Source organism: Rhagoletis zephyria, unplaced genomic scaffold, assembly GCF_001687245.7.
Source record: "Rhagoletis zephyria isolate East Lansing unplaced genomic scaffold, Rhagoletis_zephyria_1.1 Rzeph_scaffold_00236, whole genome shotgun sequence".
In the NCBI taxonomy this organism is placed as follows: domain Eukaryota; kingdom Metazoa; phylum Arthropoda; class Insecta; order Diptera; family Tephritidae; genus Rhagoletis; species Rhagoletis zephyria.
This window is the reverse complement of record NW_016157320.1, coordinates 155443-167079: the sequence shown is the minus strand read 5'-3', so window position 1 is coordinate 167079 and position 11637 is coordinate 155443. Positions and strand designations below refer to the sequence as shown.

At 36.3% G+C, this 11637-nt stretch overlaps 1 pseudogene; it reads left to right on the top strand.

The window, feature by feature from the left end:
• The first annotated feature begins 1010 nt into the window (after nt 1-1010).
• LOC108358324 (putative nuclease HARBI1) lies at nt 1011-1750 on the top strand (annotated as a pseudogene).
• Nucleotides 1751-11637: the final 9887 nt, after the last annotated feature.

Genomic DNA, 11637 nt, shown 5'->3' with positions numbered 1-11637 from the left:
GTGTTTTACGCTTATAAAAAGCACATAATTATTGTTATTAGTAATACATAAACTGGGAACTTTTACAAACCTAGTTTGTAAAACGTTTGTTGGTATATATCTTAATGAAAATGCACACCAAATTGCTTAGATTGATGAGCAAACCCGACTTAGTCATACCGGATTAACTTGGTTTGTGTGCACAGGGAAATTCCAGCATAACTTAATTAATCACCAAACCTCCTTGATCAAAATAAGAGTTAATGATTAAAAATTAATTTTTTAATCGCGGTTACGATTAACTGTTTAGCCAGATTAAAATTAATCATGATTAGCTGTGATCAGATTGAGTTTAGTCGAATTAACTAACTGATTAAAACATCAATCGATTAATTCCAACATTGATTTCACATACATATCACTATACCAAGTTTCAGTTCTCCCCCAAAAATACTTCCAGAGATATGTATGTAATATGAAAATTCCAATTTGTATGGAAGGGGCCTTGAGTTACCGGACTTACTTTCAGTCTAAGACCATCCTTCCGAAATCTGTAGTAAGCGTACTAAATTTCGTTCCGATCGGAAACCGGTTATGGAAGTAGCCTATTTTTCAATACAGGTCATAAACCATCTTTGAGCAAAATTTCATTTTCAAACAGGTGGCAATTCTTTAAAAAAAAGTAGCCTATTTTCCAGTCTAGGTCATAAGCTATCTGTGTGCAAACTTTCATGCAAATCCGTTCAGTCATTTACGCGTATTAATTTAATTAAACTTTCCTATACGTGATAACTCTTAAAATAGTAGCCTATTTTCCAACGCAGGTCATAAGCTATCTCTGTGCGAAATGTCATGCAAATCTTTCAGTCGTTTCCGCGTATTAGTTTCATTAAAACTTTTTTAACAGGAGGCAACTCCTCCAAACAATTAGCCTATTTTCCACTGTAAGTCATAAGCTATCTGCTTGCAAAATTTCATGCAAATCCGTTCAGACTTTTCCGCGTGTTAATTTAATTAAACTTTTTTTATTTAGTATAGTCTTGATGGCCGTATGTGATGCTAGATATACGTTCACAGCTGTCAGCATCGGAAGTTACGGCAGTCAGAGTGATGGAGGTAAAACCTTTTTAAAAGTTGTATATAATAAAATGCATTCCTTTGCAGGAATCTTTCAGCTTTCTCCCTTTGGACAAGCTTTAATGCAAAATACATTGTCATTACCTCCTGCTGTACCCCTGAATGTTTTCCCCATTTTTTTGTGGGTGATGCTGCGTTCCCCCTCAGAACAAATTTAATGCGTCCGTATCCCGGTTCTAATTTATCGCGAACTAAACGAATATTTAATTATCGAGTCTCGCGGGCGCGCAGAGTCATAGAAAACAGTTTTGGTATTTTAACTGCTCGATGGCGGATATTGCGAACCACTATTGAGTGTAACCCAGAACACTGCGAAACAATAGTTTTGGCTTGCATTGCTTTGCATAATTTTATAATGCTGAACGATAAAAGTCGTTGGTATTGCCCAGAAAATTACGTAGACCGCGAAGAGGCTGGCAACGTAGTCCATGATGGAGACTGGTGTCGCGAATTAAGTAATCAGCACACCTTACCACCTTTGCGGTCCGGTCAGCAGTGCGTAGAGCTCCAGCAAATGCGTTTAGCCTCCGTGATCGGCTCCCAAATTACTTCATTAATGAAGGTCCTTACCGTTCCAGGAGAACATAGACTTAGCCATAGGTGGACCTTACTTATGAAATGCGTTAATATGTGAATAGGAAAGCTTTACTTTCTATAAAATTTACCAACTTTCCTTAAAAACATTTATGTATAATTAAAGACGTTGAAGTTCGATCCAATTTATTTATTTTAAGGTAGTTTCGTAAACTAAAATAAAACGTATTTATGTATACATAACAATTCATTCCTTACATGCCTGGATATATGTACATACACCCAGTAATCCACGTTGATGGCGAAGATGCTGGACAAATATTTCTCGAACACCGAAATCTGGAAATAATTATAAATATTAACTGCATGTATATATTAACATATACTTTTATACATACATATGCATGTGCATTTGTACATACATACATATATATACAGACTCTTTTGTGAAACTTACGGGCGTGGATCAACGTGCGGCTTCAAAAATTGAAGTACCTCTAGTAAATACCATGGCCTGTGGTACTGCGAGCCACTGCTTGATGGCGCTGCTTCCTTTCGGACTTCACGTCCATATCGGTCGCGAAGCGCTGTCCATCTGCGCATGCATATCTCGGATGTAAAGATGTTAATATACAAGTATGTATGTTATAGTTTTACATACTTTACTTAAATTTCCACTTACCTGTCGAATTGAGCTCCCTGGCGATTTGCTCCCACAGCATTTGCTTCCTGCTGGCTAATTTATAGCAGGGGTTGCTTTTGTCGTACAACTCCTTATTATTTTGTAAGAAATGAATTAGCTTTTCGTCGTCCAATAAAATTATACAAATTATGGTTGCAGCTTGTTGGTTTCTTTCTTCTTTATTGTATTTTTTGTTTACATTTATATTACATTTACATTGAGCCCAAATGCGTCATTTGGGCGAGAAACCTCAAATGCGAGGCCAAATCACGCATTTCTCCATACAAATTCACATTTCCAGAATGACGCATTTCGACGCATTTACACAAAATCACGAAACAAATGCGTTCCAATTGCCGTACTATTTTATTGAACGCACTCAGAAACAAAAGTTCCACAAAAGCTTTGGTTTGTCTTTGACATTTGGAATTTTTCAAACACAAAACAAACACAACGAAATAAATAAATCTTTGAAATTTGTGTGTAAAAATTGTTAATTTATACAAGAGCTTTACACATTTTTAGTTTAATCAAAGAATAATTGCCTTTTTGTGTCCAAAAAGCGTTAACAATATAATAAATGTAGTGTTTGTTTACATACATTTTGTTTTTGTCTTCCCTTTTCATTTGATGAGAAGTCAAAGCAAATGCGGATCAAGCAGTGTAAACACCTTCAAATGACTGATTTCAAATCACGCATTTTGGTCCAATGTAAATGTAATATTACGCAGAGTTGCCAGTGATTGATATGTATGCAAGCTTTGCTAACATTTATCATTTAAGTAAACATTTTTGATAATTTAAAAGATAGAAAGTAATAATACAAACACACAGAAAGCATAATATTTTATAAAATACTATTTCCAATAGAAATTTTTTATTATACTTAGGATAACTTAAATATTTCTGAGCTTCATTCAAAACAATTTCAAAAGTTGTGTACTGGCAACTCTGAGCAAAGAGTAGGAGAGAGAGAGAAATCAGCTGACACGTTTCTACTGAAAAAATCTAATTCTCACGGATTTCTACGTCTACGTCTACGTCTACAGAAAAATTCTACGTTGGAGAGTTTTCATTTACATGGCGTTCTCATAAGATAGATCGTGTCAGCTGACACCTTCTCCGTTTTTACGTCCGTGGATAACCGCGCTCTTAAAGCTCAGTTAGTGAACGACGTAGCGTAGACGTAGGTTGACGCAGACACGATCTATCTTATGGGATTCGCGTGTTAACGAAAACTCACCACCGCATGGCGGTGACGTTGCCGTTGCTTCTATCTCTCTCTATCAACAGTAAATTTGATATGCTGCTACGTACGTCAACGTACGTTTAGGCTACGTCTTTGACTAACTGAGCTTTAAAAGCGAAGACAGTCAACGACGTAGCGTAGACGTTTATCTGTACAAAAAATACCTTCCACTTTTTCTACTTCCCAGAAAATATATTATAAAAATCTTTGATGTAAAAAATTGATTCGCTTAAGTAAATATACATATGTACATACATAAACACAATATTAAAAATATGTACATATGTATACATACAATAAAAGTTGGCTTCTTATTTCCGGGCTGGGACGTGTCCCGTCGTGCTGGGCCGAGCCGGGCCACACTAAAATTCTTAACGTGCCGGCTCGTGCGTGTTTTTGAAAGTTGATTTTGCACTCATGCCGGGCCGGGCCTGAAAATTTAGGCCCGTGCCCATNGCCGGGCCGGGCCCCACTAAAATTCTTAACGTGCCGGCTCGTGCGTGTTTTTGAAAGTTGATTTTGCACTCATGCCGGGCCGGGCCTGAAAATTTAGGCCCGTGCCCATCTCTACTGCAGACTAAAAGATCCAAATGCTGGTATGACAATGAGTGGGGCGCGGCGAAAATTTCTGGCGGCAGAGATTTAAGCACTTGTGTCTTTTCAATGCTACAGGATAGTACGCCACCATTACCTTTGTTGAAGAGATTCTATAATGTTGAGTTACCTGAGACTGAATGCTGGTTTGATTCCATCGCTGAAGCCGGTCTAACACATTGTCGAATCTTCCCTGATAGCTCCAAACCTGACTCTGGGTCATGATCTGGGGTCTTTTTCGAGGCTAATGGAGATAACCTTCCCTTTTCTGTAGGGGAATATGCTTCGGTGTTCCAGGCTGAGGTAATTGCAATACTCAAAGCCATGGACTACGTGGTGGAACATAGGTGGAGCGGAAGGATTTTACGTGACTGCAGTGACAACCAAGCTGCACTTAAGGCATTGACCAGCCCTCTATTTAAGTATTTCCAAACTAGTTCGACCATGCAAGTCTCGACTAAAATATGATGGTGAACATAAGGAGGTTGTTTAACTCTGGCTGCCAGGTCACTCGGTAGTACCTGGTTATGAGACATCCGATCATTTGGCATACCTCGGTCCGAAACCAGTTTGAGCACTCCCACCTTTGTCAATCGAAGCCACCATCAGAAACTGGGTGAATCTTCGCTCAGAAATGACTGAGAGGCATCGAGGGGATGCAGGTGGGCAAAACTCATGTTGCCTTCAATCTCACAAGGTCTATCTAATTTTTTGCTCTCACTGAGCAGACGACACTGCAGACAACTTGCTGGACTGCTGACTGGTCACTTCAGGTGGCACAAACACCTGACTGTGATAGGCGTAAATGACAAACCCATTTGCCCATCTTGCTTTGAAGAAGATGAGACGGTGGAACAATTTTGTGCTTCTTGCTTGCTTGGTTATTTGTCATAGATTTTTTTAAACTCGTCCTTTTCTCTATTGTCAGTTTCTGAATTAAAAGTTTGGGGTAAGAAGCTTAGCCGTTTTGATGTTTTAAGTTTTGTGTTTTAAAAATGTGATAAATATTTTTCGACTCACTTTAAAACTCGGAGCGATAAAAATAAAAATGATGCCATTAACACAAATAAACTATTTTACATATCGTCACCTGAAATGCAAAAAGATGTAACAACATCGTAGATGAAATGGAAAAGGTCGTGACTAATATTTTATTTTTTTTTTCATATAATGATGTGGGGAGTTATAATTCGATAAAACCCATCATATAAATAAAAAAGTGAATTTTTAATTTTTTATTAGTTATGACTTTTTGCATTTCAAAGATGATGTTTGTTACTTCTTTTTGCATTTCAGGTGACGATGTACTCCACGTGAGCCGAACATTTGATGATTTTATGTGGAAGATAATGTAAATAACGCTAGCGCTCGCAGTTCTCTTAAAAAATATAACTCTTCCGAGCGCGAGAATATTTTGATGTAACGGGTGATTTTTTTGAGGTTAGGATTTTCATGCATTAGTATTTGACAGATCACGTGGGATTTCAGACATGGTGTCAAAGAGAAAGATGCTCAGTATGCTTTGACATTTCATCATGAATAGACTTACTAACGAGCAACGCTTGCAAATCATTGAATTTTATTACCAAAATCAGTGTTCGGTTCGAAATGTGTTTCGCAAACCCAATTGCTGCGAACGGCGACGAATCGACATTTCACGGTCTTCAGCAACACTCTCAGAAACAGACGCAATATTCTCTTCTGTACGCACTGTACGCATTCGTGTGGTTGGTTTAATGTCCAATAAAGTAAACTGAGTGCGAAACTTGGTCACAATCGCATTAATTGTTTGCTCACTTGGTCGATTATGTAGACCATAAATCGGACGTAAAGCGAACCGAACACTGATTTTGGTAATAAAATTCAATGATTTGCAAGCGTTGCTCGTTAGTAAGTCTATTCATGATGAAATGTCAAAGCATACTGAGCATCTTTCTCTTTGACACCATGTCTGAAATCCCACGTGATCTGTCAAATACTAATGCATGAAAATCCTAACCTCAAAAAAATCACCCGTTATTTACGAGCTCTATTTTTTAAAACCTACAAGTGTGTAATTTTTATAAATAGAACACAAGAAAATATTTTACTTTTATTTTGGCCACTCAGAGTTTAGTTTTTGACTTCAGCCGCGATGCAAATTTACATTGTTAGATCTAATTTTCACATTTAGTTATTTTACGAGCTTTGGGAATATTTAGAAATGTATCAGCAGGGGGTCCACCGAAACCAGTAAATTTTTGAAAGGGTTCTACGAGAAAAAAAGTTTGTGAACCTCTGGTTTAGTGCATCGGTTAGCATTTATGTTGCAAATAAAAATAAGTTGTTGCCCGATAATAGGGAAACGCTTCATTTAATAATCAAAAATATACAAATTGTTAGCTTAAATTACTAATTAGAAACTATTAATAAGATTACAAAAATACAAGAAAAAATAAAATTCCGAACTAAATTGAACTTCTATAATCGAAATCCGGAAATCCGGCCGGATTTTGGGCAGTATCCGGCCGGACAACAGAAAAATGGCCGGGTAAGCTCGATTCCGGATATCTACCGGATACCCGGCACATCCCTACTTCTTGAAAATTCCTACCGAATCAATACATTACAAAAATTCTGAAATTATATGCAAACAATTTATTTGTTTGCGAAATATTTTAAAACTTACGTTTCTTACCTTTCCTTGTATTTTTCTATAAAAATTCGCTTGTTGTACTTTCAATGTATGTACATATGGGCATGTAAATGTATGTATGGACATGCCTCATCGCGTATGTAAAAATATTTGCACGATTTTCATGAAAATTCAGGCATGTTTTGCAATTAACTTCCGAGTGAATTTCAAAAAAACTCACTTTTAATCCGTAATTTGGGGTTTGTGTTTCATTTTCCGAGTTTTATATTCAGGTTCTGGAATCCGAAAGAAAGTGGAAGAGAAACTGGTAAAGTGAAACACAGAACCCCGATTCTCGGATTGAAGATGAGTTTTGTTGAATTTCACGCGGAAGTGAATTGCAGAACCTGCCTAATAGTGAAAACCGTGCAAATTAGTTTACAATACGACCAGACATGTACGCTTATCTGTTTGTATATATAGAGCTTATCATAACTTAACGACACTAACATATTGGCAAGATTTGACAATTTTTTTATTATTTTTAAATTTTATTTTTATATGCAGAAAATGAGCAACAACTTCAAAAAAAAAAAATTGTCAAATATCAACGGTAAGTCCCAGCTACTTCAAACTTGCACTTTATTATGCTAATATTGAATGGGCTACAAAACTGTTTACTCCAAATCTTTCTAACAAATCTAATCAAAAAGCTTGAAATTTTTACGAAAGTTTCTTGATTTTTCTTAATATTGCATAAACATTGGAACTTGGATTTAGAAGGTTTCTGTTAAAGAATACACTATAATTTATAAAAAAATAGCTAAACTCAAAAAATAACAAAGCAAATATGTAGTCAAATCTTGTCAACATATGAGTGTCGTATAGTTACCCTGTGGGGAAAATCTCTAGTTTTGAACTGGTGCGCTTCTAGTACATTTAGAGTCACTACTAGTTCACGATAAATCTCTTTTGCATGCAAACAACTGGCGAATTTAACAGAGCGATGTCATAGGAATTGGAAATTGTCCCCCGCTGCATTACCTTTTCTATAGTTCAGAACCAGTCCTAAATTCGACATATGGGATCTAGTTCGCTTTGCACCCCATTTTCTATAGTTTCGAACCAGTTGTAAACGAAAAAAGTAACAAGATGTTTTCTTTTTGGGTTACCATGGTATCAATTTTTAATTATTTGCAGAGAAATGTATTTTCAATCTGAAATAAAATTTGTTTGATTGAATGTAAATTAAATTGTGCATTTTAAAACACGTTTACATACCTTTGGCTGTAGCTGAATTTGTAGAGGTACTGACTGTTATTGGTTATGTTCCAGAAGGTCCCATAATGTTAAGATGTTAACACAAATATTAGTTTTGTATTACCAAACTATGAAAAAGCGTCTGCGACGTGCAGACTGAAAGCGTATTTGAACGAAAAAAACGCCAAGCAAAAATCTATTCAAAGTAAACAAGCCCCCCGCTGCATCCCTTTTTCAGTAGTTTCGAACTACTTCAAAATTCCTCAGATGAGATCTAGTTCGTTCTGCATCCCTTTTTCTATAGTTTTGAACCAGTTCTCAATTCGTCATTTTAGATATAGATTTCTAACATTGTTTTTTAAAAGTACCACATATCGCTGATTTTGAACAGGTGGCGATCCAGTTACTATCGGACTGGTTCGTTTTTGGCGATAAAGATCTAGTACGGAACTACAAATTTGGTTCACCAGTTCGGGGTTTCCCTACAGGGATATGATAAGCACTGTAGATATTCATACACACGTTTACATATACCGTTTAGGGAAAATGTCTAGTTCTGAACTGGGGCGCTTCTAGTACATTTAGACCCAGTACTGGTTCGCGATAAATCTCTTTTGCATGCAAGCAACTGGCGAATTTAACATGGCGATGTCCTAGGAAGTGTCAATTGCCCCCCGCTGCATCCCTTTTTCGATAGTTCTGAGCTAGTCCTAAATTCTATAGTTCCGAACCAGTTCTAAAATCGACAGACGAAAGAAAAAAGTATCATGATTTTTCAATCTTTTTGGTTCTTCCGTGTGTGCGATTTTAAGTTATTTTAGAAGAAAAGTGTTTTTAATTTGAAATTAAATTTGTTTGAATAATTGTAAGAAATGTACGTTTACATACCTTTAGCTGTAGCTGAGTTTGCAGAGGTGATCGCTGTTATTTCTTAGATTCCAGACGGTCCCAAGATGTTGAAATATTAACACAAATTTTAGTTTTGATTACCGAGCTATGAAAAAGCATCTTCGAAGCACAGAATAGAAGCGTATTTGAACAAATCATATAAACATATCATCATATCATATAAATTTCTTCTGTGTTTTCAATGCGTAGCCAAGTATATGTTCGGGTGAACCCCAAATGCAAAGCAACGAAAGTATCCAGCATAGACGATGTCCAGCAAATAGTAGCAATCAACTCGAGTAAACAAAAGTAGCGACTACCAACTACAAGTAGAGTGAGATTAGCGTTTAAGAGATTAGTGTTAATCTCTCTTTGACAAATGTATGAACTTTAAAATGTGTGCTAATTTATACTTTAAGCGAATGTTTAATAGTATTCTTAATCGCCTATTCCTTTGCTCCCATCTTTCTTTACTTACACTCTTAATAATCTTCCGTACTTTTGACAGATTTTATATTTATATTTTTATATTTGTTTATTGCGTTTTACGTACACACATAGATTTCGTTGTAATGCAATGTCGGCTTATTTGTTTTGATGCCTCTGAATCGTGATAGCTACGTATGTTCTAGGGACAACTCACACAGCATGATTCGTGTCTTGACTAAGCAAAAGCAAGGTCTTAAAATCTGCCACATTAATGCGCAAAGTTTATCCAAAAAAATTGACCAGTTCAGATTCCTTTTTGAGAATTCTGATGTAGATGTAATATGTGTGTCGGAGACTTGGTTCTCTGCTGGGTGCAGTGATCAATTATTTTTTGTAAAAGTTTATCCAAAAAAATTGACGAGTTCAGATTCCTTTTTGGGAATTCTGATGTAGATGTAATATGTGTGTCGGAGACTTGGTTCTCTGCTGGGTGCAGTGATCAATTATTTTTTGTAAAAGTTTATCCAAAAAAATTGACGAGTTCAGATTCCTTTTTGGGAATTCTGATGTAGATGTAATATGTGTGTCGGAGACTTGGTTCTCTGCTGGGTGCAGTGATCAATTATTTTTTGTAAAAGTTTATCCAAAAAAATTGACGAGTTCAGATTCCTTTTTGGGAATTCTGATGTAGATGTAATATGTGTGTCGGAGACTTGGTTCTCTGCTGGGTGCAGTGATCAATTATTTTTTGTAAAAGTTTATCCAAAAAAATTGACGAGTTCAGATTCCTTTTTGGGAATTCTGATGTAGATGTAATATGTGTGTCGGAGACTTGGTTCTCTGCTGGGTGCAGTGATCAATTATTTTTTGTAAAAGGTTATAAATTATATTAAGTAATATTTACAAAATTTGACAAACTGCTCGTTGGCTGTGTATACAGACCCAGCAAACACATTGATTACATGCAATTTGTGGATCTCCTAGAAAATATATCGATCGGCTATAACAAAATTATTTTGACAGGGGACTTTAATTGCGACATACTCAGTGATATAAAATTTCCACTTCTTATACACAATTTGGGTATTTACTTTGTAAACAACGCCGAACTGACTCACTTTACGTGTACTTCTAGTACTCTTTTGGATATTTTCCTGGTAAACTATACGTCTAAAGTGTTTTTATATGATCAGCTTTCAGTTTCTAACATCTCCAAGCATGACTTGATATTCTTAACATACGACTTTCATTTTGTCAGCAACTTCNTTTTATATGATCAGCTTTCAGTTCCTAACTTCTCCAAGCATGACTTGATATTCTTAACATACGACTTTCATTTTGTCAGCAACTTCACGTCTTATTCGTATCGTGATTTCAACCATATTCACTATGACCAACTCGATAAAGCCGTTAATGCTATTAACTGGAGGTTTATCTACTGTCTGACTTCTGCTGATGATCAGATCAATTTTATTCAGAACAATGCTAGAACCCTCTTTGACCAATTTGTACCGCTTGTAACGAAGCCTACTAGATTTAAAAGGCGTCCATGGTTTAACAACAATATACAGAAATTGATAGAAAAACGCAATAGAGCGTACTCGGTTTGGAAGAAGGCAAAGTCAGAAAGTGCCTTCACTGACTATAAAACTTTTAGAAGGGACGTTACCAAAGCTATTAAATGTCAAAAACGGAAATATTATCAGCACCTATTCAGTACAGCTATTGGCTCGCAGCAGACTTGGAAGCAGATTCGTAATATAGGAGTTAGTAAGAAGAGTACTATCACACCTAAATATATAAACGTTGATGAGTTAAACCGAGAGTTTGTTAATCTGTCCTCTACTCAGAATAATGTAAGTTATTCTCGCTATATTACGAGTTCTAAATTTTCCTTTTCTGGGTTTGGTTTTCAGTGTGCTGATGATTATGAGGTTGTCCAATCTATACTCTCAATAAAATCAAACGCCGTTGGCCTTGATGGCGTTCATCCGAAGTTTGTCAAGTGCCTACTGCAAAAAATTCTACCATACCTTACTTACGCTTTCAACACAGTTTTAACCACGGCGGTCTTTCCAAAATGCTGGAAAGAGGCTAAAATGGTTCCTATTCAAAAACCAAATGGTGATTTTAGACCCATTGCTATTCTGCCATTTCTTTCTAAGGTTCTTGAACGTATAATACATCGGCAAATAAACTCGTTCGTAAATAGAAACTGCTTGATTAGTCCGTACCAATCTGGATTCAGAACCAACAGAAGCTGTATCACTG